The sequence below is a fragment of the Tenrec ecaudatus genome, chromosome 5 (assembly GCF_050624435.1).
Source record: "Tenrec ecaudatus isolate mTenEca1 chromosome 5, mTenEca1.hap1, whole genome shotgun sequence".
NCBI lineage: Eukaryota > Metazoa > Chordata > Mammalia > Afrosoricida > Tenrecidae > Tenrec > Tenrec ecaudatus.
The window spans coordinates 153,793,594-153,803,290 of NC_134534.1; the positions used below are offsets into that span (position 1 = coordinate 153,793,594).

The window sequence follows — 9,697 nt, forward strand, 5'->3', positions numbered from 1 at the left end:
AGAAATTGCCTTCCAATAACTGCTTAGCTCAGAATGAAGCAAAATGTTGTAATTGACTGTGTAGACTGCTTTTAAGAATTAAACTGTTCTCACAATATTAAATAGCATTTACCTCCAGGAAATCACTTGCATTTTGTGGTAGGGAAGAAAATCTGATGGAACAGCATCTTCTGAAGAATTCTCCAGGAGAGGCACACGTGTACTTTCTAAATGAGAGGGAGAGGATACACCAATATTGTTTCAGGAGACAAGCTTGAAGTCACACTACTTAGGGCAAATCTGCCATTTGCCAGTTAGTAGCTTGGTGACTGTGGGAAAGTTACTTCACCTCTCTGGCCTCAGTTGTCATATCTTTAATTTATGAATAATGATAGCATCTTGTTCAAACAAATGTTATGATTAGAATTTGTAATGTATTTCGAAGAATACTTTGGACCTGGTAACCTTTGACACATCTTTTCCATTATTATTGACAAACCCAAATTTTCTTTCCCTTAAGATTCCAATGAGAAGTAGGATTTATTTAAATGCACATTGCAGTATCAGGTTACCACAATGATTTTCTTTTACGCCTCCTACATCTTTGGCTGTATAAGCAAGCTTAGGAAATGTAGTACTGCATCTTTAAAAAAAATTCTCATCTTTATGTTATTGTCTGGCTACCGGCTTGCCTGGGATAAGGAGAACTTTACCGAATTTCCATCAGGATAACAATCTCAGCATAATTTTCACAGCATATTTCCCTTGCAGCATTCCAGCTTGGTCATCTTAAAGTTCATATTTTTTATCTCGGGAAGTTCAGGTCAGTTTATGAAAATACTTGCTACAAGTAAATGATTTGGAAGGAAAAATTCTAACCCAGTTGACTTTTCACTTACAATGGTCGTGATAAAAATAATGGTTACTTGTGGGACTGTTAAACTGCACTGCGGAAAGAGGGATGGTGTTTCCTCAAGAAACTGCTTGAGGAATACCAGATGACCCAGCAGTCCCTCTACTTGGCATTTGCCTTAAGGAATAAAGAACACAGCGGAGCAGATATGTGCATGCCCATGTTCATCACAGCCCCATTGGCAATGGGAAGAAAATGGAAACAACCCCAATCCCCACTGATGGAAGAATGAATAAGCAAACTTTGGTCCATACACAATGAAACACTATACATTATTAAAGAATAATGGGGGAACCGTGAAACACCTCATGCTGTGGATGGATTTGGGGGACATTATGCTGAGTGAAGTTAATCACAAAAAGATACCTATTTGATGAGGCCACTCTCCACTGTTACTAATTGCTGTCAAGTCATTGTTGGGCCCAAGTGACCTTGTGTACAACAGAGCAAACACTACCTGGTCTGGAGGCCCTGAGCCATCCTCACAATCTTTCCAGTGAAGTTTGAATCTGGTGGTGTGGCCACTGTGTCAATCCATCTTGTTGAGATGGCTTCCTCTTTTTCTCTGATCCTCTATTTTACCAAACCTGATGACCTTGTCCAGGGCCTGGACTTTGCTGGTAATATGTCAAAAGTATATCAAATGACATCTCACCATTCTGTCTTCTTCTTCTTCTTTTTTTGCAAGCAGAATGCAGAATTCTTTTGGAAAGGAAAGAAATGCACCTGACGCAGCAGGTGGGGACATGAATGAATTGCCCACCATTCTACCTATTAACAAACAGTTTGCCTGTACTTTTTCCAAGAAATATTTCTTCATTCTTCTGTCAGTTCATGGTACATTCAATGCTCTTTCCCAACACAAAGGCTTCAATATTTTAGTCTTTCATATTCACTGTCCAGCTTCTGTATGCATAAGAGTCCATTGAAAATACCACAGCTAATGTTAGGCACAACTTAGTCTCCAAGGATCTCCTTCTCAATATTTTTAAAGCTATCGTTTTCAGCAGATTTGCTCAATGCAATATTAGAGAGGCTACTATACTAAGCTGGTGACACAACAGTTAGCACATATCTGGTAACTGAAAGGTTGGGGGTTCAAAATCATCAGCTGCTTAGCACAGAAAAGATGAAATAGATGAGACAGTTTTCCTAAAAATTACAGCTTTGAGAACCCTATGGGGCAATACTATTCAATCCTACAGGGTCACTCTGAATTGGAATCGATTTGATGGCAACGTAATGGCAACATTTTATTTAGTTACAAGGGAAGAAACAGATCCAAGGAGATTAAATGTAATATTTATGTCACTCAGCTAGGTGACAATAGAATCAAACTTCAAATTTGGAACCTCAGAATTCACATTCCAATTATTTCCTCTTTCACTACTAAAGCAAAAGTTCCTTTGTTCAGACCGATAAAAAGAAAAGTTAGGAGGCATTGGTCTTGATATGTTTATGAAATATCTGTTGTAAATTTTAGAGCTTTGAGTGTAAGTGTAAGCCTTTTGAGAACTAACTATATTTGTTGGCACCATTTAAAACAAGGTCACACCAGGGAACTTTGGAAAGTCATTTAAGAGCTGAGATTCTGTAGAGATTACTGCAGAGGTTATTCAGTACTTGGTTATAATGAATTCTTTTGTAGATGAAGAAAGAATGTTTTCTTTTTTGGAGACTAATTAATTCCAAGTGAAGAAGTCATTTGGGAATGGAGACAGAAGAATGCTCACCTTTCTTCTCCATTCTGGGAATTAATAGGGAGTTGCAGGTGAGGGTGAAGTTAACTGTACAATTTGAATTTTGATGGCTCATATGTTGACCTGAGGAAAATGAAACAGATGAAAACATCCCATATCTGTTATAAGAATGATCTAAGAAGTTATGCCTTATGGACAGTCTTCAAAATGAGACTATAAATCGAGAAGTTAAATCTGGCCACTTATAACTCTACCTGGGCAAAACCTCAGAATTTCAGTAACACCAATCGGTCAGTCATGTTGCAAGGGATTGGGCAAGGGAGAAGGCCAGAGCAACTGAATGACAGCAAAAAAGGTTGAAAAATCATTGGATTAAAGCTCCTTTGGTAACGTTTATTTTTTAAGGCTTACTGTGATAGGCAGGGTCATAAAAAATTCTTCAGGGCCATTGAATGTCATGTTTCAGGTTTCTGCTCACGTCTCTAGCGGAGAAGCGAGTTATCGATTTGATTGGGGTGGTCAGCTTTCTTAATTACTAGATAGAGTCCATAGATGGTCCAAATAGTCAACATACTTGGATGCTTGCTACAGAACGTTCGAAGATTTGAGTCATCCCCGGAGGTAACCCAAAAGAAAGGCTTGGCTATGTGTTTCTGAAAATTTCACCATTGAAAATGTTACACAACACAGTCTTACTCTGACACACATGGGGTGACCACACATCAGTGTTAACTTGATGGCAATGGGTTTATGTGTCTTTAGCCATGAACAGGTTGGAATTAAGCATGCCAGCCACCATGTGCACAGCCATCAAGTTGATTCTGACTTGACGGCATAGAACTGTTCCATAGTATTGAGGGTGCACATCTTTCTAGAAGCTGACTGTTTTATCTTGTTAGTACGTTTGAACTGCCAATCTCCTGGTTAGCAGCCCAGTGCTTAATTCACTACATGGTCAGAGAGTTTTGGGATGAAGGATTCTAAACCCAACTCACAGGCATCAAGCTATTTCCAAATCACTGTGATCTTACACGGGTTTACATTTTAAAGGGAGAAGATAGCCTCATCTTTCTCCCTTGAAGTGACTGACTGAGTTTGAACTGCTGACCTTGCAGTTGGTGGGCCAATGTTTACCTGGCGTTGCCACCAGGGATCTTTGGAATTAAGAATAGAGAACATATGATAAAGCCCACAGTAGTAACACTTTGTAGTTTCTCAAAAACAAATTGCTTATTTTTAATGTTTTAAAGTATATGTAACATTTAATGCCTCTTTAAAGTGGAAAAGCAAGGATGTATATTGAGGATGAAGGTATGTTTGACCCAAGCCATGGTATTTCCATATGCACGTGAAAGTTAAAAATGGACTGAGACAAAAGAATCAATGCATTTGAATTATGTTGCTGGTGAAGAATATTGAAAGTACCAGACTGTCAAAAGAATAAACAATCTGTCTTGGAAGACATATAGCCAGAATGTTCTTTAGAGGTAAGGATGGGGGGACCTGGTCTCACGTACTTTGGACAAGCCAGGAGAGACTAGTCCCTGGGGAAAGACATCGTGCTTGCCAAAGTGGAGGGACAGTGAAAAAGAGGAAAGCTCTTGACTAGATGGATGGACAGAGTAGGCTGCCACAGAGGACTCAAACATAAAAACTATTGATTGTGAGGATGAAACAGGACTGGGTGGTATTCCATTGTACACAGGGTGGCTATGAGTTGGGATCTACTTAATGATACCTAACAAGAATAACAACAATATTTGAGAGAACTTGACACAGTGACTAAGAGATTAGATTCATGGGTGTAAATTAAAATGTCAAATTTCACAATTAAATTTTGACTTATTTTAAATGGAAAGGCATATGATAATTTATTTAATAATCCTTATATACAGGCCTGGAATATTTGAGATAACTCAAGAATCACTAGATAAGCTCAGGGTACATTTACTTGAGGTTTTAAATCTGTGGGAAGTTTTTGCTTATAAGTGAAATCATTGAAATGAACATTAGGGAGACAGTGGACAGTGTAGGATGTAAAAATAATAATGTATAATTTTTCAGAGGTTCATAAGGGCGGGAGGGTGGGGGAGGAAGGAAAAAAAATGAGCTGATATCAAGGGCTCAAGTAGAAAGAAAATGTTTTGAAAAGGATGATGGCAACATATGTACATGCGCTTGACACAATGGATATATGGATTGTTATAAGAGCTGTAAGAGCCCCTAATAAAGTGATTTAAAAATACATAAAAGAAATGAGCATTAGGCAAACAAAGTGAATTAAGGTCACAAATGCAGCTAAAATATTTGAGTATTTTATTGAGTAGTGAAAGTCTCTACAGTACTGACGGTTAACTCTAATTATATTTATATGTAAAATAACTCATTTAAAATTTTTGGGAAAATGCTTTTCTAGTGATAATTTAATGGTCAAAAATTGGTAAGGGAATAAAAAATAAAGGAAGAACAAGTAACCTGGGTGTGCACCAGAGTCTCTCTCAAAGACACCAAGAAGCTCATCATGACATCAATTAGGATGAATTAAACTGTAAGCACACATTCCTACTTTAATTAGGGAGAATAATTTTATTATTTAATACTATCATTTTTATGTCACCCTTTTAAAAGATAGACTATGGATGGTGGAAAAACAAAATCTATGAAATCACTCCACAAATATCCATCTTGCCTTCTTCTACCTTCAAATACTCATGTTCCAGGGTTTGGCCAGATGGAGCAGACTTAAATCAATTAATCAAGTAAACTATTAACCAGAAGTAGAAATAAGTGATAAAAAGGAAAAGAGACAAAATTTCTCTTATACCTTAGGGGGAACTGTAGTAGCAGAATAACCTTGAAAAACTTCATAGAAGACACAATGATCGAACTAAGATCTGAAGGGTGGGTTTTTATTACCAGGCAGAAGACATAGTATGTGCAAAGACAATGAAGTAACATCAAACTTCAACAAACATCAAACTCACTTCTATTGAGTTGGTCCTGATTCTTAAGGGCTTTATAAGAAAGTAGAATGGCCCATGTGGGTAGTTTTTAACTGCAATTTAATGTGTAATCCACTATGTTCCCAGGGCTCCTATGCACCAACACAGGGCTGGGGTAGGAAAGAAGCCAGTTTGCTCATCATTTGATCCCACCACCATTTCGTAGTGTCAATTCTGATATCGGTCTCAGAGCAGAACTGGGCTCAGCAAGTCCCATGGCTAGTTTTTTCAGAGGTAGATTGCCAGGCCTCTCTTCTGAGGTGCCTCTGGGTGAACTGAACACTCAACATTCTGTTAGCAGCAGGGACTCCATTTTGTTCCTGGAATGAAGCAAATGGTGAGTGGACATGGTTAGAGCAGCGGTTCTCAATCTGTGGATCGCAACCCCTTTGGGGGTGGGGGTCGAATGACCCTTTCACAGGGGTCACCCAGTTCATAACAGTAGCAAAATTAAAGGGATCAAGTAGCAATGACAATAATTTAGCGTGTTCCCACAACCCGAGGCAGTGTACGAAGGGTCGCTGCATTAGGAAGGTTTAGAGGAAGAAATGGTGGCTCGCCCTGAAGGCAGAATGACATTAGGGAACCGAAAGAGTCCAGAGAGGTGGAGGTGTGTGAGAAGAAGCTTGAGAGTCAGAAATTGAATTTAAAAATCAAGCTCACTGCCACCGAGCCGTTTCCAAGTTGTAGAGACCGTCTAGGACAAGGTAGGACTGCCCCTGTGGGTTTCCAAAACTGTAACTCTTTATAGGAGTAGAAAAGAGAGCCCCATCTCTCCTGAGGAGCAGCTGGTGGTTCCAAATTGCTGACTTTGTGGTTAACAGCCCAGCACACAACCACTATGCCACCAGGGCTCCACAGGATTGGAGTAAAGTTGATAAATGGTTAAGGAAATGCTCAAGGTCGCACAACAACTAATGAACTCGATTTTGTACCTGAGTGACTATGCTTCCAATATCTGTGATCTTAACCAATAGGTAGGTTCCAACCATCTTATCGACTTATGTTGGCACCTCCCACAAATGGGCAGTGGCGGTGAGTAGACTCACTCACCGATGACCTGAGAGGAGAGTGTTGATAGAAGCTGGGAAAAGAGGAAGATGGCAGCACAGTATACCCCTGAGCTGATTTAGAAAACTCCCCCCGCGCAAACCCCCCAAGAATGCTTTGTTTGATAATTTTTTTGATAATGCTTTGTTTGATAATTCTAGCTGTTAGATCCAGTGCTCTTTTTCACTTCTTCAAGAAAATTTAACTTTTTAACACTTCATTACAGCTTGGGTGAAAAATTCACATAGAAAATTAGATTTTCATTCAATAATTTGTGCATGTTTTATTTTTTGACAGTGTCTTTAAACTTTCTTTTATAATAGAAATCAAAGGTGGGCTGGTGAGAGAGCACAAGAGAGAGAGAGAGACCTTGAGAAGTAGTGTATATTTTCTGAAGAATCATCCTTAGCCTGGTGTCTTGAAAGATGATGCCGAGGCAAGGATACAGCAAGCCAACAACCCAACCCACTGCCATGAGTCTATTCTGACTCATAGCAACAGCACTTTCGATGAACAGCAACTAGCCTTCGCATCATCTGCTTTAGTTTAGAAAGGTCTCACCACATTTATCTCCTTCGATTCTGTTGTAGATGGGGCCACTCTCTATAGGACTCAGAGCTCACTCAATGGCAAACTAGAGAACATGTCTTGATTTATAATGCACATTGTGTAACAAAGTTATGAAATGTATTTGCCGACTACATTGCACAGAAAACTAAATGAATAATAAAATAAAGATAAATTTAAAAGAGTCTAGGATGAAAAAGAAGTCAAGTAGATCACATAAAAAGCTCAATCGACCCCATAGGGACCTATAGAGACCCTATAGGACAGAGCAGAACTGCCCATGGGCTTCCAAGGGCATAACCTTTCAGGAGGCAGATGGCACACATTTCTCCCACGGAACTGCAAGTGGGTCACATGATCAGCCAAATGCTTCACTCCGACATGACCAGAGCTCCTAAGGAGGTAGGAAGGCAGCTATTTTCATTATTATTCTCAGTGCACTGACGGAAATAGTAAAGTTGTTTATCCAACAAACTGCTATTTAATTTTGATCTTGAAATACTCATTTGTCCTTTCCAGAATGCTCTACCTAAACACACTTCAGCCCCCAACCCCAAATAAATATAAAAACCTTTTTTGGTCAAGTCAATTTCAACTGATTTTTAAACCCAAAGGACCCAGTAGAACTGCCTGAAGCCATAAATATTTGCAGAAGCAGACTGTTACAGTCTTGGCCTTATGGAGTGCCTAGTGGATCTGAACCTTTCACTTAGCAGCCTAACCACTGCACTAACTGGGATTTTATGCTGTACATGGACACTCAATTAGTTAATATTCAATGAATAAAGATGGTCTTCTTTAAAAATGTGCACAGCCGGATTTTATTATTCTAAAGTAATGCGAGAGAAGACTAGTTTGGATTATTAAAGTTTATGTTTTAAAAAAATGGCTTACTTTTTTCAAGTGTGTGTGATGACTGAATGGAAACTTCCACAGTAGAGTTTAGACAAGGAGTGTGAAGGCTCTGATTTGAGAAGTTGATAAGACCGCTTTTTATCAGGCTATCAAAGAGATCTGTAGGGATCAACTCCTCTATAGTAGTAGAACGTGTCTTCTCTGATGTTATTTAAACATCGTCTTTGAAAATGCTCCCACATGCATTTAGACTCCATGTAAAACTAAGTTCTTGCTGAAAAAGATAAAACTCAGTGTAGCTCAAACATGAGCCAAACCAGCGACTTCTGGATGAAGGAAGTTCTACTCTACTCCTGAAACCAATAGGTTAATTACTGTATTCAAATGAATGACAGTGTACACACCTATAGGAATGGAAAACAGTGTGTGAGTTTAAGACTGATTATTATCTCCTCCTATTTGACCTGTGAGCAAGAACAACTACTCCACACAGGCAAATCCCAGGAAACAAGGCAAGGTTAGGTTTATAACAACAATATTAAATGTACTTATTAATTATTTGCACCTTCAGTTATACTGTGTCTTCTGCACCTTTTCGTACAGAATGACTAAAGACACCTCCAGTCTGTGGCCTCTCAGTAATTTTATCTTCTAACATTTAGGCAAGAGGGCTAATGAATATACTGTCTCCGTGCTTAACAGGCCCACAAACCCTTGGTGGTGTGGTGATTTCCTGGTTGAGCTGCTAACAACGAGGTCAACAATTCAAAACCACCACCTGCTCCACAGGAGAAAGATGAGGCTTTCTGCCCCCTTGAAGATTGACAGCCTCAGAAACCTAAAGGGGCAGTCCTGCCATTTTCTCTAGGGTGATGAAGAGTGAGCAATCTGTAAAATTTCATCTTATGGACCTTAAAGCATAACTACAACATATAGCATACTCTAGAATATTATAGACCTATAATATTTTGATCTGTAGTTATTAACAAGTTTCCTTATTTCTTATGAATGAGAAATAGTTTTACCCTCCAGTTCCCTTTCCCATCGGATCAAAACACTGGTCTGGGTGGTCGTAAAAGGAGGAAAAGGAACATTGAAGCTGCTCCTCAGTGCTTTTGGAGCCCGGGCTAGTTTCAGACAGGGGAAAAAAAAGAGAAATAGTTTTGTATTAGAAATGAATATATAATTATTATTAATGGCAGTGTTTTTTCCTCCTGAAGTTTACGTTTTCTTTCTTTCTTTTAAAAAAATCATTTTATTAGTGACTCATACAACTCTTTTTACAATTCGTACATACATCATTTGTGTCCAGCACATTCGTACATATGTTGCCATCATCATTCTCAAAACACCTGCTTTCTACTTGAGCCCTTGGTATCAGCTCCTCATTTTCTCCTCCCTCCCCACTACCCTTCCCCCTCCCCCGAACCCTTGATAATTTATAAATAATTATTTTATCATATCTTACACCATACGACATCTCCCTTGCCCAGTTCTCCACTGTCAGTCCTCCAGGGAGGTGGTTACATGTAGATAGACCTTGTCATCTGTTTCCCCCTCTCCCTTACATTCCCTTCACCTTCCCAATATCACCACTCTCACCACTGTTCCTGAGGGGCTCATCTGTCCTG

The 9,697-nt window shown here is 39.2% G+C and overlaps 1 non-coding gene across 1 annotated transcript; it reads left to right on the forward strand.

Moving 5' to 3' along the window:
- The first annotated feature begins 9,089 nt into the window (after positions 1-9,089).
- Positions 9,090-9,209, forward strand: LOC142449671 (small nucleolar RNA SNORA61). The gene has a single exon (XR_012784794.1). It is a non-coding gene; the product is annotated as a small nucleolar RNA SNORA61 (small nucleolar RNA).
- The last annotated feature ends 488 nt before the right edge of the window (positions 9,210-9,697 follow it).